General features: G+C 34.5%; 1 protein-coding gene across 1 annotated transcript in view; it reads right to left on the reverse strand.

Annotated features, from left to right (window-relative positions):
• The window catches only part of LOC124533629 (ecdysone receptor), a 223,685-nt gene extending 210,577 nt beyond the window's left edge, over window positions 1-13,108 (reverse strand). The window contains exons 1-2 of the mRNA XM_047109030.1: window positions 12,796-13,108; window positions 1,571-1,778 (exon numbers count right to left, since the gene is read on the reverse strand). The gene's annotated coding sequence lies outside the window, so the exon portion shown is untranslated. The remainder of the gene's footprint in view (window positions 1-1,570; window positions 1,779-12,795) is intronic.
• Between the last annotated feature and the right edge of the window lie 6,468 nt (window positions 13,109-19,576).

Genomic DNA, 19,576 nt, shown 5'->3' on the forward strand with positions numbered 1-19,576 from the left:
TTTATTCTTAGTTTTTATTTTAGTTTTTGTTTAACTTTAGTATTTATATCATTAAATTTAATGTATAATTTTGTTTTATATTATTATAAAGTTTATTTCATAGTATTTATTTGTGTTTTTTTTTTACTTTTAACGTGTATTTATAATAGTTTAAACGTGTTATCTTAGCCCAACAACTTCTATAGCCTATTCCAATGGGAGTAGGAAAAAAAGGTAACTAAACTCTAGATTTACGCATATCATACGTATTGCTAACATATCTGATATTATGCACTACTAAGAGCAGGGCCGCCGTAAGCGGGTGTGCAAAGCGTGCACTGCACGCGGGCGGCCCGCCCAGGGGACGGCAAATTGAGCAATACATCACGTACCTAATTCAAGTCATTATTATAATTCCCACAAATCCTGAAATAGAATAAATTATTCAAAGCATCGAAAAATATCGCACTGAGTAAAGTTAATAGTCCTTCGTCTGTTATCCTATGAAAAACAGTACTGACGAAGTTAGGGAATCCCCTTTAAGCTTCCTTATCAATTGGTAGATTAGGTATCCGTTACTTGTTGGCGTTGTCGTAGGGTGGCTTGAAGGGTATCGTGCCGTACGGTATATTGGTGGTCGCTCGAAATAGCGAGCTACGGGCACGGCATACGTTCGCTGTCGCAGGCGCAACGTGCTCAATGCAAACTTAAAGATACAGCTCATACAGCTGTAGGCCACACATCGCCAGTTGAAAAAGGAGTTACAAAAGACGTTAAGTAAACAGAGAGCAAAGGGGCGCCCCTATCGTGGTTTGCGACGGAAGTTCCGGACACAAGGCGCTCCTGTTACGGAATAACTACCACCAGATCTCCTGCGTCTGGTCGGGGAGCTATTTCCCGGAAACAGGGCAGGTCACTCAACCATCGATGCCTTAAAACACCCTGAAGACCCTGACAATGGAGGCGGTGGTCCAAGGGAACGTAGTCTTAACGGTATCTGCTGCTGCAAATCTCAAGTGAGAGATGTATTCGCCATTGATGTTGATGCCACGTCCTTTCCAGTTCAGCTTCTTGAACAGGACGTCACGGTAGTATGCACAAAAGATCTCGTGACATCCTCCAAAAAGACGGAGTGGTTGGCTAGAGTTGATTTTTTAGCAGGTATAAACCCCGCCCTCCATCTCATGTGGAGGACAGTGGTATGCGTTTTTGCAGCGAAAAAAAAGGGCGGCATAATAGGTATTGCACGCGGGCGACAAAACAGCTAGCGGCGGGCCTGACTAAGAGTTTATGATTAATATGCATATCTTTATTTATAAGACAACACTATTGCACTTTACGACTTTATTTTATTTCTAAAATTAACAATTTGCGTCGACGTTCAAATCACCATTTATTCGCAAATAGAGGGTTCGACCAATGACGTTGCGTCAATTTGCTGTCAAATGATAATTATATTTGACTTTTTTCCTGTCATAGTTGAAATAGAGCAGGTACGTGTAAGCACTGAAAACATTTTAGCATCATTTGTATAACATAAGTCCAGCTGTAACAAATGAAATAATTTTAGTTAAATATATTGTTTACTAACCTGTCAGTCACCGGAGTCACTTCGGCGTTTCTCCTGGTATGCGTTAAATTCTCCACTTTCACAATTACTTAAACTAGTCTTATCAAAACTTCGAACACGTATTATATTTGATGGCAGTATTATATTATTTGTCTTAAATTTTACTTGTGCGACTGAATCGATATTTTACAATAAATTCGTTGCACCTCCCTATTCGAGGCGCTTAGACCTGAAAAAGAAAAAAAACAACATGAACGAAGATAAAGTGATCAAATTTATAATTAACGGACACACATACTAAACTTCGGAATGAAGCTCCTTTTTTATTCGTTCAGATAATAATAATAAAAAACCTTCAATGTCAAAACTCACATTTGTGGCTGGATTTAATCAAAGCAAATGCATTCATTATTTTCATTGTGCTGTGAAGATACATTGAAAGTTATGTGTGAGAAACAATAGATTCGAACGAGAATTCGTTTCAGTAATATTTGCAGTGCGAGATGTTTCGACGAATTGTCCAACAAATAAAAACAGACTGTGTACCCTTGCCCTTGGGTGTAAAATATGCGATGTAATAAACCGAAAGCGTCGACGCTGGACGCAATCTTTCTTGTTTTATTTGAACAGAAACAATCTTTATTCACTTTAACTTAAGGCCTAATTTCGATTGAGGGTCAGAAGCAGCCGGTGCAATGAGTTAGCTAGACTGTTTGAATGTCAAACCAATGATCGACAGCGACTGCTGCACCAGTGCAATAAAAATATAATTTATTCACGTCTGAGTAAATAAGATGATGGGTACGCAAATTGGAAATTTGGACTGGCTTTGGCGACGGAAGCTGGAGCGCTGGGGAGAGGATTGTTAGCCTGTTTTTAACAACACTCGCTTGGGAACGGATCAGGATTTTGAAAGGTCAATTTTCTCGTGCAACATCCATCATAATTTAAGTAATTCGAATAGCTGATCCTAAACTCGATCTGTTACAGTCAGACCTGTAAACACCTATTCTTAGACGAAGGACATAGTAAACTAATTAGAAATATTATTATTTAATAAATTACGATACGAACATAAGTTTTCATAAAACATCGAGTTAAAGTGGTAATGCTGCGTTCGGTGTGTACTGAGCCTTTAGTGATCAATCATTTCAGTTTGTATAATTTATCATGACCTTATAAAAACTCGCAAGGTTAATATCGTTACGAAAAAAGCGGTTATCATATAAAACACTATATAAAAATAACTTTTAAAAATAATATAATGTTAAAAGTCAGTACAGAGTTCTGTACGTCTTGTCTACGTATAATTAGGCAAGCAACTGCCAATTGTTTCTTGAAAAGAACTTTGATCTAATCTCTACAAAACCATTAATTAAGTATGTAACAGGATGTATAGTTTTAGGCCTCCTAAGAGCCTTCAATAAAATCCTGGAATATAATTACTAACTCACGCATACGCTATGTAAAAATAACTACAACCTTCAATTCAATATCGAGTAATTTGCATTACAATACGTTTAAAGTCGTCAGTATAGATTTTTGTTGCAAATATAACCAGTAATCGTAAGCGTTTGCTGTTGTTTTCGGAAATTATCGTAGTTTAATATAGCATCTATGCGCCGAATGTTATGAAGGTCGTCCATCGAGACGCAAATCTGGCGAGGCATTGAACTATGAAACATAACCGGAAGCCGAGGCCGATGACTGATGAACGCTACCGCACGAACTTAGGGCTGTCAAATAAGCAATCATATTTATCTATAAATGTATGTAATCGGCACTCTACAATCCTAAAATGACATCGTGTACAGGCAACCTTATCACCGATCGTAAAATATCCTCGCAGGCATGTTGTTTGTTTTTTTTATGCCGACGGTCCGAGGTCGTTTATATTTCATGCAATTTTCGTGTGCTTTACGCGAAGTCTTAAATATCACGACCTAGATTTTAGTTTTATAAGCGAATTGTTAATATTCGCATAATTAAAAACGGCGTCGCGTATACGATAAAAACACGTTTTTGTAAACATTACGTTTTATAATTCGAACGAAATATATTTTCGTTTTTATATAATTTAAAGTGATGCTTTTTTGATAATATGTTATAAATTATCTTGAAAGGTTTTAAAACGTATTTGGACTCTATATATTACGCCATATTTACGATTCCGCGGCCTTGTAACCGCCTTATTTTTTTCAGTATCGTAATGAAAATGCGAAGAAATGGCGCCTGTAAATCAGTCCTTCATTTTATATAGGCAATAAATCCATTTCGTAAATGGGTCAGCCTATTCTGTCTGTCTGTATTTATAGAGCACTGGAGCGAGATATTTTGTCTCGTTTATGCTTGATATGTTTTTTTCCTGTTAGTAAATACTTCTTGGAGATTGGATTTTAATTAAAAAAAAATATATCGACTAATAAATGGAAAACAGATACAATGGCAACATTTTATTGCTTTGATAGCGATATATTTTACTATGGACGGTCGACTTTATTAATTTGCTGTTATTCAACGATACGCTCAAATGAAATTTAGATATACAGATAAGCGTGTCGCCTTAAAATTTATATAATGATCCTTGAAATTATTTCATTAATATCTTATTGATAAATCTAAAAGTAAAAGTGGTTTCGTAAAATTCACCTACATTTTAACAAGTCCTCTAGATCACGGCGAGAATGAAAATATATTATTGACACATAAAACCTCTTTCACAACTTCACAGATAAAATATTATCACTGATTTTTCATTGCAGTGTGTGTACAAACAACGTATTCGATGCGATTCCATTCTTTATTCAAATTCAGATACCGTCAACAAAACCGTTCAAGCAGAGCAATGTTAAATTACAAGTCTCGGATCTTTAAAAACGTGTCAAAGCAACTTTCCTCTTCGCTTGTTGAAAAGGAATTTAAAGTAGACCGTCGCGGAATTCAAGTGCACGGGACTAACGTTAAGAACACAATTTGTTAAACATTTCAACTGCGGGCCCTGTTATGACGTACAAAAACTAGCATATTTTTTATACACTAATGGCCGGCTTTGTTCTTTGATAACAGTTGGAATTAAAGCTATCTTCTTTGATTTATGAGTTTAATTCTACTACATCAGAACACAAGGTTAGGTTGTCTTAATATAATTTTAAAATGTTGTGTGCACGTACGTATAAATGTTTATGGTTTTATGATAAGTATCAAATTGTCGTTTTGCAAAATACGAACCTACCTATTCCGAGTCGACTCGAAATAAAATTAAAAAAGCTAAAATCGAATTTTATCCGCGAGTCATATTGAAGCAATATTTTGTCAGACTATAAAACTTCGTGTAAAAATCGGATTATATTTATATTTTAGCGAGCAAAAATCGTAAAATATCGATAATCTTTAGCGTTTAGCTCGTGTATGTGTGTATCTAGGTTCCAGCTCTAAACTGATTTATGCAAAAGATTTACATGTTTCGAAATATATTTTCGAACAGGACGGTTATAAGTCATATCTACAATTACAAGCTGTTTGGCATTGGCAGTTGACGTCCATTGTTTTAGGCGGTACTGCTAACACACTCAACCTTGACTATATGCTAGAGGACGGCTGTCCATTTTTTTTGCTGCGTTTTTGTCTCGATATAATATATTGTCTCACAATGGTGCTGAATTTGAAAGGAATATATTAGTGGTCCGGTCAATGGCTCTACGTTAACAGCCTAGTCCTCCAAATGTCATCGGTAATATGTACAATTTGTTAAGGAATATTCATTGCGATATACAGGCGATTAAGACGCTATCTTGAACGAAAACTATCTTGTAACAATAATCATTGTTATAAAAGTTACGATGAAAAATAATCATTCTATAATAAATTAAAATATAAAGTGTGTTAATTGTATTCAGTTCGTACATATACAAATAAGTTATCATTAAGTAATATGTGTGTACTAAGCTTTCATAGTAATAGTTTGTTGAGATATAGCTGGACTGGCTTTTCATATAAAAAAATCAATATGATATACGCCTATTTTTGACCAAATCCCCACTGTAAGTGAATAAACTTTTGAATAAATTTATTATTTTATATAAATTAATATTTCTATTATTTTTTTAATTTAATTATTTACCATTTTTTAAATGCACGATTTTTAAGATCAACGTGAACACAAAATTACATTGAAAAAGATCTTCCGAAACTATTAAATAGCTAAAAACATAGACAACAACTCTAGAATAGTCGATGCAGAGATCCTTTTGTTTTCTCAACAAATAGCACAGTATTGTAAAGGCAATCTACATAACAATATAGTGCTGAATGCAATACGTATAAATCATTGATCGATTTCGGATTCGGAATACGTATCTGCCGTAAATACCAATAAGTTTCTAAGATACTTATATCTTTCAATCTTTACGTCTTATTTTATACGTGGAATGTAAATTTATGCATATAATTTTGCTCGTGGGTCTGCTGGTAGATTTGTTTCCACAACCTGCAGATGAATGGTATGAGATGGGTTGAAAAGGTCTCGATTACTTGAGAGCCGAATAAAATTCGTCAGTGCTAACGGTGTTAGGTCTGAACTTTGAGAACAGTGCGTCAGATTCCTATGCAAAAGAAATTTCGAAAGTCATTAACAGATAGAAAATGGCATTTATTGTCAAACGAAGAGCGTCTTATGGACATCTGCTAGATTCTAGATATATAGAGATGATAGATAGTTGTGTTGCTAAATTAGAAGGAAAAACTGTTTGAGAAAATACTAACTGTATTTTTTACTCTGCATCAAAATAAAAGTGAGAAACCTCCTAATTCATGGTCATTCAGAATACAGTGTCTGAACGAAGACCGTATCAATATGGACCGTATAAATATAGGAATCCTGGCAGTGTCGTTTACTTAGCGAAGACCTGTAATAGTTTCCCATTCTAAACAGTAAAATAGGATGAAGTATATATATATAACTTGTGAACCAGATTGATATGAGCTGGATATAGTTTTGCTTGTACGATTAATGAAAATATATGAACTCTTTATATGCGATTGGATGACCAAACCTATGCTTATCATTACCCATCAATTCATAAAATACATTATTTTTCATGACGTCAATAGCATATGCAACTTTTAATATGTATTCCTAACACGTGTCGTCAACGATATAAGTTGTACTATAAGCTCCCGTTTATCATTGTATCAGATATGAATGCTTTATGTAAACCCGTTAAGACGAACACGTGTCGAAACTTCGTCAAAGAACGTGTAAATTATTTGTACCCTTGACCTCAGTCGAACCCTTCTCGCCAATCAGGCTCATGGGAGATTGATGCCGTAGTCCTATTTGTTATTTGTCACCAAATTAATCTTCGAAACGAATTTATTTGCCATTCTATCGCCGAACAATAGATTGATAAGTCTTCTGGTTTGGATTATCAGCAAATTTATTTCTCGACTCGAGAGATAATCATTTTGGTATTAAGTTATTTTCGATTGAATACGAAAACACGTGTATGACCTACATTTAAAATACTAAAAAAAATAACAAACGAAAATGTAATAATACCAACTTAATTAAAAACATCCTGAAGCACATCTCAAGCTTCAAGATTATAAATAGACCTAGCAGTTCTTTTTTGCAGTATGAAAAAAGTTTCAATATCTCGGGGGTTTGTTCTTGCAGGTGCGTTGACGTTAAGGGATATGAAGGTTTTCTTAACTCCAAAATCGCCATCGAAAGCTGGTTCCACAGAGTGATTGTGAGAGGCAGAAAATGTTTTAAAAATCGCGCTGGTATGGATTTTCGCACATGAAGGTGGTGCGAATTCACTTACGAATATATAATATAATTAAGAAGTAATATAAGAAACGTAAAGTGAAAATGTAAAGAAAAATATTACTTTCAATTTCCAAGTACAGTTTCTTACGGTTAGCGTTCGCGTTCAGTAAATATATTGTCACATAACACGAAGCAGAACTGAGATCACCACTCCCTTAGTTTATGATAGCTATCGTTTCTCCTATTTAATTGCTTTATTAGCCAATATACGTTCGCAATGAAAGCTACCTATAAAACCTACTCGTATAACATGGCAACTATTGTTTTGAAAATAGAATTTCTATCAAATTATTGGTAAATAAACCATTGTGCGAGGCTTCACATTGTATACGAAATAACATAATAATTTATGTTATTTATTATTTGATTTCTGTCAACAAACACCGAACAATAGCAAGTTGGTAACATGCTACATAGCAACATGTTTCTATTAATTTCAAAGAGAAATATCAATGGATATAAATGAATTTGATTTCTTAATAAGGATTAGTACAAAGCTTATATTTTAATAAACCGAGATGGCTCAGTGGTTAGAACGCGTGCATCTTAACCGATGACTGTGGGGTCAAACCCAGGAAAGCAGCACTGAATATTCATTTACTTAATTTGTGATTATGATTCACCTCGTGCTCAGTGGTGAAGGAAAACATCGTGAAGAAATCTACATGTGTCTAATTTAATAGAAATTCTGCCACAACCTTCTTCTCAAAAGGGGATGACACCTTTTCCCAGCAGTGGGAAATTTACAGACTGTGCTTTTTGTTGTTATTGTTTTTATATTTGCTAGGAAATATAACTATATAATATATAGGTGCATAGAACACGTGGAATTTGAAGGTCATGGGTTCAATTTCTTGTAGCCTATACTTAGTTCTTATATGCTAAATATGCGTTTACTATTCGTCTCGTGTTCGAAACACATCGTGTCGTTAATGATAAAGGGTCTTATCTCGCATTAAATCTGAGCGAATTGAAAGTCTTCCAGTCATTTCCTTGAGTATTATTCCTTTAAATTTTGTTATAACATTAATATATTATATATTTATTTTTTATGTTCTAAATTTATTTTTCAATAAAATAATTCATATGGTGGCAGGGCACTGTCAAATCCCGACTGGATACAATTCTTATTATTGTTGTTTTGCGGTTGGAACGGTGAGTGACCCAGTGTATCTACAGTCATAATTGACATAACATCTTAGTTCGCAGAGTTGGTGGTCTATTGAAAGTGGTGATCACTTACCTACCACGAAACATCCTTGCTCGTCAGTTTACGTATTTAACAATATATAACAAACAACAACAACAACAGCCTGTAAATTCCCACTGCTGGGCTAAAGGCCTCCTCTCCCTTAGAGGAGAAGGTTTGGAACATATTCCACCACGCTGTTCCAATGCGGGTTGGTGGAATACACATGTGGCACAATTTCTATGAAATTTGTCACATTCAGGTTTCCTCACGATGTTTTCCTTCACCGCCGAGTACGAGATGAATTATAAATTAAGCACATGAATCAGCGGTGCTTGCCTGGGTTTGAACCCGCAATCATCGGTTAAGATGCACGTGTTCTAACCACTGGGCCATCTTGACTCTATTTAAAAAAAAAAAAAAAATTAAAAATATATAAAATAAAACAAAATTGTTTTCGCTGAATTGAATCAATTAATACGAGCTCAAGTTGGCCTCGACACCTTAAAAAACTCAATTATTCATAAGTCCTTGCACTCTTGGGATTCTGTAAACAGTTTTATTGGCAGTTAAAATTTCTCTCGAATTAATATAAAACGTTTATAAATACGCTTTACGTTCCGACGATCCATATTGACGACTAACTTTTTGTACTCGTTTTTTATTTTTTAATTCGTATTTATTTAAACTTTATTCGCGACAAAACAACTACATAGTAAAACTGCAAAGAGCGGTTTTTACTTCAAACAGACATTATTTGCTAGACAAACTTTTATATACATATATTATATAGATATTTACAAAGGCTTTAAACCTATAGAGATATCGAAGCTATACATGTATGTTAATAGAGTAATATCAGGTCCTCTCACTTCCGTTGATCACTCTTTTTTATTAAGTCGTAATTAACTCGTATTATTTAACAACAATACTTTTACTAATTTCGATAATTTACATCTGTCAGGCGTCCCGTAACGTCTGCGATATCTTTTTAATTATTTATTAATTCGATCTGAAATGACATGTAATGGATTAGCTATTTTTTCTTTTTTGCTGACAAATGAAACCAACCAAAATAACCCTAACTCAAAACATTTTATCATATATCATACGATTTTTTATAATAACACTGTTTGAGAAGTTTAAGAGTTAATAGTAATAATAAATACCTTTTTTTTATTATTGTCCCAATAATGTAAATTATTATCTCTGCTATATTTTGTGTTGAAAAATTTTAATTATTGCATTTAATTTTTTTATGGAATAGGTTGGCGGACGAGCATATGGGCCACCTGATGGAAAGTGGACACCATCATCCATAGACAATGACGCTGTAAGAAATATTAACTATTCCTTACATCGTCAATGCGCCACCAACCTTGAGAACTAAGATGCTATTCCCTTGTGCCTGTAGTTACACTGGCTCACTCACCCTTCAAACCGGAACACAACAATACTGCGTACTATTGTTTAGAGGTAGAATATCTCATGAGTGGGTTGTATCTACCCAGGCGGGTTTGCACAAAGCCCTGCCACCAAGTATTCATTCGTTTTTCAAAGTTAATTTCTGAACTTTCTTAATTTGATCTGCCCGTCATTGTGATGTCACTTATAAAAGTTGAGGGTAATTTTTTCTCCTTCACTTTATTACGATTCAAAACGACTTATTAATTTAAATATTTCAGTAACTTTGTAAAAAAATTGGGAAATTTTTGACGAATCCAACTTCTAACATTTTTTAGAAACAGTTGACGATCTCGGCGTCGCTCACGTTCGTTAGGTATTAGGTATAAAAAGTTGTCCTTGGAGATCAAACTATATAGATATTTTATAGGCGGTGGGGTTAACATGCGACCATATGACACAATTACTGGCTATAACTTAAAAAAAACAAATCAACTCCATAGCAACGCATTAAAAAATCAACTCTCGCATTGTACACACTGGGCTATTTCGTATCCGTTCAGCTCGCCTTTCATAGACCCCATAATTAAAAAAAACAGCCAGCGTTCTATTATTAAATAATATAAACTCTCTATGTTTGTCTATTGGCGATTCACTTCTCACTGGAGCCGGTTTTCAACGGAGCCCATACGAAATATGATTGCACCGACCCTGACATTGGCCTACATTCTCACGATCTTTAATACGGGGACAGGATACAAAAGAATTACGTATAATACGCTGTACGCAAAACGACATCGCTTATTGTGGCACAAAGGACGGTAAATATTGGGTTATGTAAGCGGTTGTAGCTCCGCACTTTTATAATTGGTATAAGGGTTCATATTGCCGGTTACGCATTACGCAATACGTTTGGTAAAATCTACTTAGAATTAAATGGCTGAGACAAGTTATGACGTTTGTTTTTGCGTGGATATACGTATTATGTTGTAATATTGATAATATTATGCATCTATGTATAAGAAATGGAAGAGGAATTCTATTTATTTTATTGCTGCGTTTTTTTTTCTATATTTTGAAAACTACGTTCTGTACTCATGGAGAACATGATTTGAATTTGTTTCATATTTAGAATAATTTCGATCACCAGGCCCGACGATATTTTTTTATTTTTCATTTTGAAAGGACTGTTATTTTTCTTTTTAATCTTATATTTATTGTTATCTGTTGCTGCAATTCTTTTCATAGGAGTACCAATCAATATTTTATAGACAACAATAAATATTACAGTAATTAAAAACTTTAATTTTTCATATAATACTGATTGATAATCCGTAACGTACTTACATATTATTATATAATAAAAGTAATTTTTTTTAAGACTTTCGTCCTATTGGCGAAAATGTAACGATTCTGTTTTGTTTGTTCTATTTTGTATTTTATTCGCTTTGTATAGCGTTTACATAAATTACGGAAATACATTTATTTGCCGCCCATTGTAACTTGATGGGACTCTGCCAGAAAACTCCATGCAGTTGCCAACAACAACTTTACAAAGATTTTACTCAATCGGATATACGATGCGTGAACGCATAGAGTAGTTATAAAGAAAAAAAGATTCATAATTGGAATGAAACTAGTTATAACGGATTTTAATTAATTTTGACATCCCGACGTTTCGAGCACTTTACAGCGTTCGTGGTCACGGGTAGGTCAAAAATAATTAATATACGCGGTTCAAATCCGTTATAACTAGTTTTATTCCAATGTCTAATAATCGCGAAAATTTAAGACAACATTAAGAGTCATAATCTTGATACGTTACTAAAACAGACTTAGTTAACACACGATTTATGTAGATTAATTTATCCCTTAAAATTCATTTTTAAATTTTAACTTTTATTTATGTAATACTGGTTGTTGTTTTAGGGTGTTGGTTGTCATGTTTTAGAAAGAAGTAGGCTATGTCCTTTCTTGGATTTCAAGTTTGCTTCACACCAAATTTCATCAAATTCGGTTCAGCGGTTTGGTCGCGAAAGAGCGGCAGGCAGGCAGACAGACAGATTTACATTCACATTTACATTATTAAGTAATGTGAAAGAAATATGTTTATATTAAAGATTAAAGAGATTTTGATTGAATTTATTATCAAAACAGCTTAAGTCCTATGGAATAGATTTCTTAAGAAATATCATAGTAAATGCACAATAACGAAGACGTCTATATTAGCCCGTGACTGTACATACTCGTATTATAACAATTGAATGAACAGAACGGCTCCCATTTATGTCGGTTGTATGTTTGTATGTTTATTTGAACCGGCTATTCTCGTAATCCACTGAACAGATTCCAAGCTTTATACAGAAAATGCACACAGGCGGCACATACTCGGAGCAGGTTACAAGTAAAACAAATATGTCGCAATTCTAGTTTTAAATACGCCAACTACATTTATTTTTAACTATTTTTTTTACAGTATATAAAATAAATCAAAAATGGAACACAACAAAGATCTCATTATTTTTAATCTGTCATTTTTCTAATAGTTGAATTTTTCATTCAATGAAATACAGGTCATTTGACAATACCGTTTTGCAGTTGTTCCTTTTCCTTTTATATTAAAGTCAGCATGCGCAGATGCGAACGCGTGTATCATATTGCAGAACGTCGCTGTAAAAATCGCGGTTTATTTTAGAGAGTAACCTCATTCCTAAGCGCTCAGCGAAAGTAACCACTCATATTCGCCCACTGCTATAATACTTCGCACATAACCCGACCGCGTATAAACTAAACACGACCTCACTTCAAAACACAATCACTTACCGTCTAAAAGCTCCAGTGTAAACGACACTTTTAGGATGAAGATAGTATCCGCGTAGGTACAATAATAAACATCACAATCCCGAAGCGAACCCGCGGGGGCGCTTGTGTTGACGTAACGGGTCGGCGGCCCAGGAGGAAACGATCAAAGGATTGGGCGCGAACGCGTCTCGGTAAAATCAAACACCGCGGATCGCGAATATAATAAAGAAACGAATTTATTTTGACGGGATTGATTGGAGGGTTAAAGAGTTAGAGACAATAAATGCGGCAATGTCGGGGAGTGCGGAGTGTGCGCACTGGGGACCGGGGCGATACTGCCGGCGGCCGGCAGGCGGCGCCACGATCGGCCTCGTATTGATAAAAGCGCAAAGGGCACGACGGCCTGCTATGAGAGGATGCGATTTGTTTTCAGCACGACCAACCTTGAACTCCGCTATCGGGTATTAGATAATACCTGCATGGATAAATAAAAACAGATTAAGTTGGGACGCGACGGAATACGCCAACGAGACAACGCGCTGTTTCACCGACATTTCATTACAAACTGAAAGAGTTGCTTATTCGACAGAGCGGCGGTTAAATTGCAAGCAATTTATATACTCGTGTGATTTATTGCATTGAGTAAGTGGCTAAAATTGTGTCCAGCTATGCAATGTATGTAATAATTATGCGGTTTCATATAACTTAATTGTTTATAATTAGTACGACGTTTTATTCTTTTTAATTTAATTAAGTCAGTATATTATTAACAATTTATTATAATGGTATTTTTTAAATATTTGGAAAATACATTAACGATTTTCCTCTCCTGTATATTAATGTTTGGGCTTAGAGGATATTCACGTGGCACAATTTTATCCGTCATATCTAGGTATCCTAGATATCTTAGGTATATTTTTATCGAACACGATTTTTTTTTATCAATGGCTAGTATTTACGGGTAACTTTAATTGATTCTTAGTGTTAGTACGTATTTGAACTGTGCATATTTGTATTAGTAGATATTTTATTTTTCAATATCAATTCTTTTTCCGAATTCTCAAAACAGTTTAGATAGCTTGAAAGCCAAAAGAAATATTGCCAAATACAAATTCTTGTACAAAGGTACTATACGAGATTAAAAAAAAAACGTAATTCTCTTAATCTCAAGATTACTATCAAGCTGAGTTGACAGCGATGTCGATGGTTCTTGTAAATAATACCGTCAAAGGCTTAGCACGACTAGTTAAGGATCCAGTCACTCAATACTTGTTTATTGAATATTCATTAATAATATTATATTTAACAGAACGTGATCAGAATTATAATGTTCACGATTATAGATTTTGATACTGAGAGTAAATCTTGTCACATATGTATTATATTTTGGTGGAAATTTGAACGCAAACAATCAACTTAATTAAACGATGTGACTGAAGTCGATAAACATATAACTAGAAAGATACCAAATTTGCTTGATACTACAATTTTCAAGATACATCAAATATTTAAATTAATCATTGAAAAGAACCATCGTCCTACAAAAATAAAGACAATTTTTGACCGGTTCAGACTCTTCTCTAGGTCTTAATATTGCAACAGACTAGGACTAATACTTATTCACAGGAAACCAGTGCCAGTTCATCAGGTCTATTGGGATTATCATTTCTAATTCCATGGAACTCAATAAGAGATGCTAATGATGGCAAGAGCCCTGCGTCATTAAGGGCAGAAAACCTGATTTCCGTGCTCAGGAATGACTATGTAAGCCGCAAAAGCAGCTGTAAAATCCCACCTTTTTTCCACTCAGGTATTCTGGCAAAGCACAGCGATGTTCTAGGTCAGAGGCCTACTGATATGCGGAATCATTCGACTAAAAACGTCCTACAATTGTTAGAGGGTAACGTATGCAACCAGTGACCTGAGCTTTTGATAAAGCTTGCACTGTTTGTTTTCATTTATATAATTTTGTGTCGAACTACGTAGTGTTACTTGAACCAATGGTGAATCAAAAAGCTTTATCTAAATTACCTTAGAGTATCGTAATTAGGGCATTTTACTAAGAATTCTCTGTCACCTCTGTCACATTAAAAAATAATATTTGAAATACATCATCATACATCATCATACAATCAATTTTGATGGAGTTGATTCGCAATTCCGTTACTTAATAATTAACGAAGAAGATCCTACTTTGTCTCATTTGGTGCGCATTAATTAAGCTTACAGATACGTTGGACATATTTGTTTATCGTGATCCAACAGTAAGTCGAGTATATAGCATAGATTGGTATTACTTAGAGAATTTGCATAGTTGACCCGATACTAAGGAATCTCAAACGGTGAGCAACATTCACTCAGCGTTATTAACAAATCGTTGATTACTAAAAACATTGACTTAAGAATTACAAAACGAAGGTACCAAATGCATTCTGCATACACTTTGTTAAGATGAAAATAAATCCAGCATCGATTGAACAAAATTAAAAAGCTACACAATCTCAAAATCGCAGTTTTCGAAAGTGTGGACACACATAATAAATAAAGTGACAGTATTTTCATTTCGACAAACAGATCTTAAAGATAACTTACACTGAGAGGGCTGTAGTCGCCGGCTGACCTTGAAAAGTTGCACTTAGATTTCCTCCACTCCTCCTACTTTACCCCCCTAACGCCCACCTAGCTGATCCTGTAGGAGTTTCGTCTGCTAAATCACGCTTAGTCTGCTATTACTCTCCATCTGAAGTTGAAAATATATAAAAGATTTTGCTTAAGATTCCATTTATCAAACGTTTACTGAGAATGTATAAAAATAGTTTTTTATACAAATAAAAGATTAACAAACATTGGATGTGCCTTTTCTTAGCTCCTTCGCTACTATATATGTTTTAAATATATCAAATGGCACTATAATAATTACTTCAGGCAACGATTTTCGATATATTTACTGACCTTGTAGTTATGTATAAAGTCACAGTACATCATGAAACTTTAGGCTATTGTTGTCTTGTCCCCACTTCTAGCACTAGCTTTGAGCTCAATTATAGGGCTAAATATAAATAATTTAGTAGCTGAACTTGCTTTATCAGCATATATATTGTATCCTAACCTACACCGTTGGTTGCCTGGAAGAGTTGCCAAAATTGTTCGCGTCCTTTATTTAGATTGCATCCATATCATATTTTTTATTTTATTTTACATAAAATATAAAAGTAAGTAAAGTAAATTATAACATAAAATAATTCTCCCCAAATTTTACCCTCTCTAATAAACATAATTAAAAGTAGCCTTTTCCCTTACTTGACATTTAAACGTGAATAGGTAACAAACAAATTTCTATAATTATTTTTAAAAAAAGAAGCAACAGTAAAAAAACGGTATTATTTAATAAGATTAACAATTCAACGTGCAGATGCAGATAGCTTAACGCATTTATCAAATTGATGACGGTCCAACTTAACCAGACTCCTAAACTCAACCCGTAGACTTCAGATTGACGTAATTAATTATTATTAAAATGAAGTCGTTAGATTATTTCGGCTTATTTATCGCCTGCCACGCTTCGGATTTGAATCTTTTATTTTTCGCTCGAGTCGTCGCCCATCAATCAAGTCTCTTAAATAAACTTAAAGTGTTTAAGTCAGATGAAGATGCCTATGTGTGAAGCGGCCTTCAAAATCTTGGTGTCGAAATTTAAACCAGTCTATTAATACTGCCCTAATATGGGAATGAATTGAATACATTCGACCGGTTTGAACAGAAGTAAGCGTCATGTCGAATATTGAAATTAAACATATTATCTATTTGGAGAACAAAATTAGAATTATTTTATATTTTTGTTGCGTTTTATGAATTAGCTTATATGTTATTTTTATGAATAATATTAAATTACTTTTTAATGTTTTTGCTAGATTTTCCTTTCACCATATTTGATTCAAACAAAATAATACATTCATTTATGTATTAATTATCCATTCATCTCTACATAGTATATAACAAATTCACTTCTTGCCGTCCTTACTTATCTTTAGATTTAGATCTTTTAAACTACTCAACTAATTTGAATCCGGTTTTCACCACTCAATAGTTAATTGATTAAAGAGAAAAGTTCATATGCATTCATATTACAGTACAGAAAAGCTGAGAATTTCTTTCCTAACCTGCAAGAAACAATAATTTTATTATTGTTATGTTGGTCAATCCATGTGAAGAGAGAAAGGTTAGCTAGACTACTCATACTCGTACATAACTGACTTTTCGTCTTTGGAAGTAAAAGCATCTATTTATCAGCGGGATTTTAATGGAGAACCATTCACCAAAGAAGGATATACTTACACAACTTTACGGTGTCGGAAACCACATTTAGCCTTCTTGTATTGAAATTTCTAGGACGCATTTATAAAGTCTTTTGAGATAAAATTTCACAATTAGAAACGATGGGGCATTGAAATGAAAATTAAGAACGAATACTAAATTCGAAAATCGAAACTTACAATTTTTCGACATGACCTGATGCATAAGGTAATAATTTATTATGCCCAAAATATTTGCATGCAACAGTTAGTCTGAAAAAAGGTCGAATATAAATTTTATGTTGAAATTTCAAAACTAATTTGCACATGTGGTACGAGAAATTCCAGTCCATTTGTCTGTCTGGCGGTCAGTCGAGGTATAGTCACTGTAATATTTTAGTTGTCATTTTCCTTTTTTCGGTTTGCCTTACAATAACTTTAGAGACCTAATGAGCTGGGTTCGTGCATTTGATAAACCAGCTAAGTTGAGGCTGGTGTATTAATATAATAAAATTGTAGAGCCTTTTACGACCAACCCGCAAATAAGATTTTTGACAAAAGTGAAGATGGTTTGAATTTGCTTGGTGTTTTTGCATCGTCTTGTTACAGATAATAAGCGAGTAAATAAAAGGTTGTATATATATTTTCATGCTATGCGAAAGAATCCTATCGGGCCGAAGAAAAGATTTGAAGTTTATTCTGCCGCTCTGGTCCAATTGTTTTTGTTTTTATTTAAAATGCAGGCTGGCGAATATTCCGAAGTGTATGTAGCCATCAATGTCAATTAACATCGATCTAAGAACAAATGCCTATCCCATATGCTGCATATTAACAAATTTGGCAAAATTTCGTTTGACGCTTTCTTACAAAATCGTATGCAGGCTTTACTTTACAAAATTGTCACGAAGTTAAGCGAGTCGAGATGGCCCAGTGGTTAGAACGCGTGCATCTTAACCGATGATCGCGGGTTCAAACCCAGGCAAGCACCGCTGATTCATGTGCTTAATTTGTCTTTATAATTCATCTCGAGCTCGGCGGTGAAGGAAAACATCGTGAGGAAACCTGCATGTGACAAATTTCATAGAAAATCTGCTACATGTGTATTCCACGAACCCGCATTGGAACAGCGTGGTGGAATATGTTCCAAACCTTCTCCTCAAACGGAGAGGAGGAGTTGTTGTGGTGTGTGTCACGAAGTACGAAATAAATTATAATTCACGAAAATCCAGTACTGTTTTTAAAATAATTTAACCAGTAAATAGTCACGTCTAAGAAAACCAAAAATCCAATACTACGAACGGCCAGACACTTACAAACTGTTTGTTATTTGTGTTATGATGTAGTTCTGACCGATTTTAGTCACGCAGGCTAATCATAGGAGAGTCAACTCTACAGGACATGTTATAGTGCTCATAATCCGATGACAAATCCGACACAGCTACAAATACTTTAGGGTCTAGACCAACAATTTTTTTTTCTAGACACAGGAGTTAACTTACTTCTAAGATCCAGACTCCAGATGTTACTGAGAAGTTTTCGACCGAAAACTCGAATACATTTTATGATCCAGACCTGGGAGTTTAATCCAGGATATGTAGTAATATCCGAGATGGCCCAGTGGTTAGAACACGTGCATTTTAACCGATGATTTCGGGTTCAAACCCAGGCAAGCACCACTATATATATGTCCTTAATTTGTGTTTATAATTCATCTTGTGCTCGGCGGTAAAGGAAAACATCGTGAGGAAACCTGCATGTGTCTAATTTCATTGAAATTCTGTCACATGTGCATTCCACCAACCTGCATTGGAACAGTCTCACTGGAGGCCATTAGTCCAGCAGTGGGAAATTTACAGACTGTTATTTTACTTTTATGTCGTAATATATCTAGCCTTTAGATGGACTAGGTCGTTACTTATATACTTACAATACAAATCTACTTATATAATGGTAATTTTGTTCACAGTTTCAACGCATTAACGTACAAACGAACATTACAATGATTTATTTGCTCATTTCTCTTAAACGCGTCAAAACTGACAAAAACAACATTTAACGACACAACATGTATAATGATAGCACTTATGAAGTCAAATGGAATAGACCTTAATTAAAGGTTCGTTTATGACGTATTAACTTGTACATTTCTCTTTCATCTAAAATGAGTCATTACTCTGTGGCTTAAAAAGTTCACCAAGGTTGATGATTGGGGTGTAATTGTAATTGAAAACAGTTATTTACATATGTATGTATACACACCCTTAAATAAAAATAAACAATTTTTTATATTCTTATTCATATAAAACATTAAAATCAGACGACTTCCGTGGTCGAGTAGTGTTTACACCGGTTTTCATGGGTACTCCGAGGTCCCGGGTTCAATTCCCGGCCGAGTCGATGTAGAAAAAATTTATTAGTTTTCTATGTTTTTAGGTCTGGGTGTTTGTCGTACCGTCGTCACTTCTGATTTTCCATAAAACAAGTGCTTTAGCTACTTACATTGGAATCAG

This window comes from Vanessa cardui, chromosome 11 (assembly GCF_905220365.1).
Source record: "Vanessa cardui chromosome 11, ilVanCard2.1, whole genome shotgun sequence".
Lineage (NCBI taxonomy): Eukaryota > Metazoa > Arthropoda > Insecta > Lepidoptera > Nymphalidae > Vanessa > Vanessa cardui.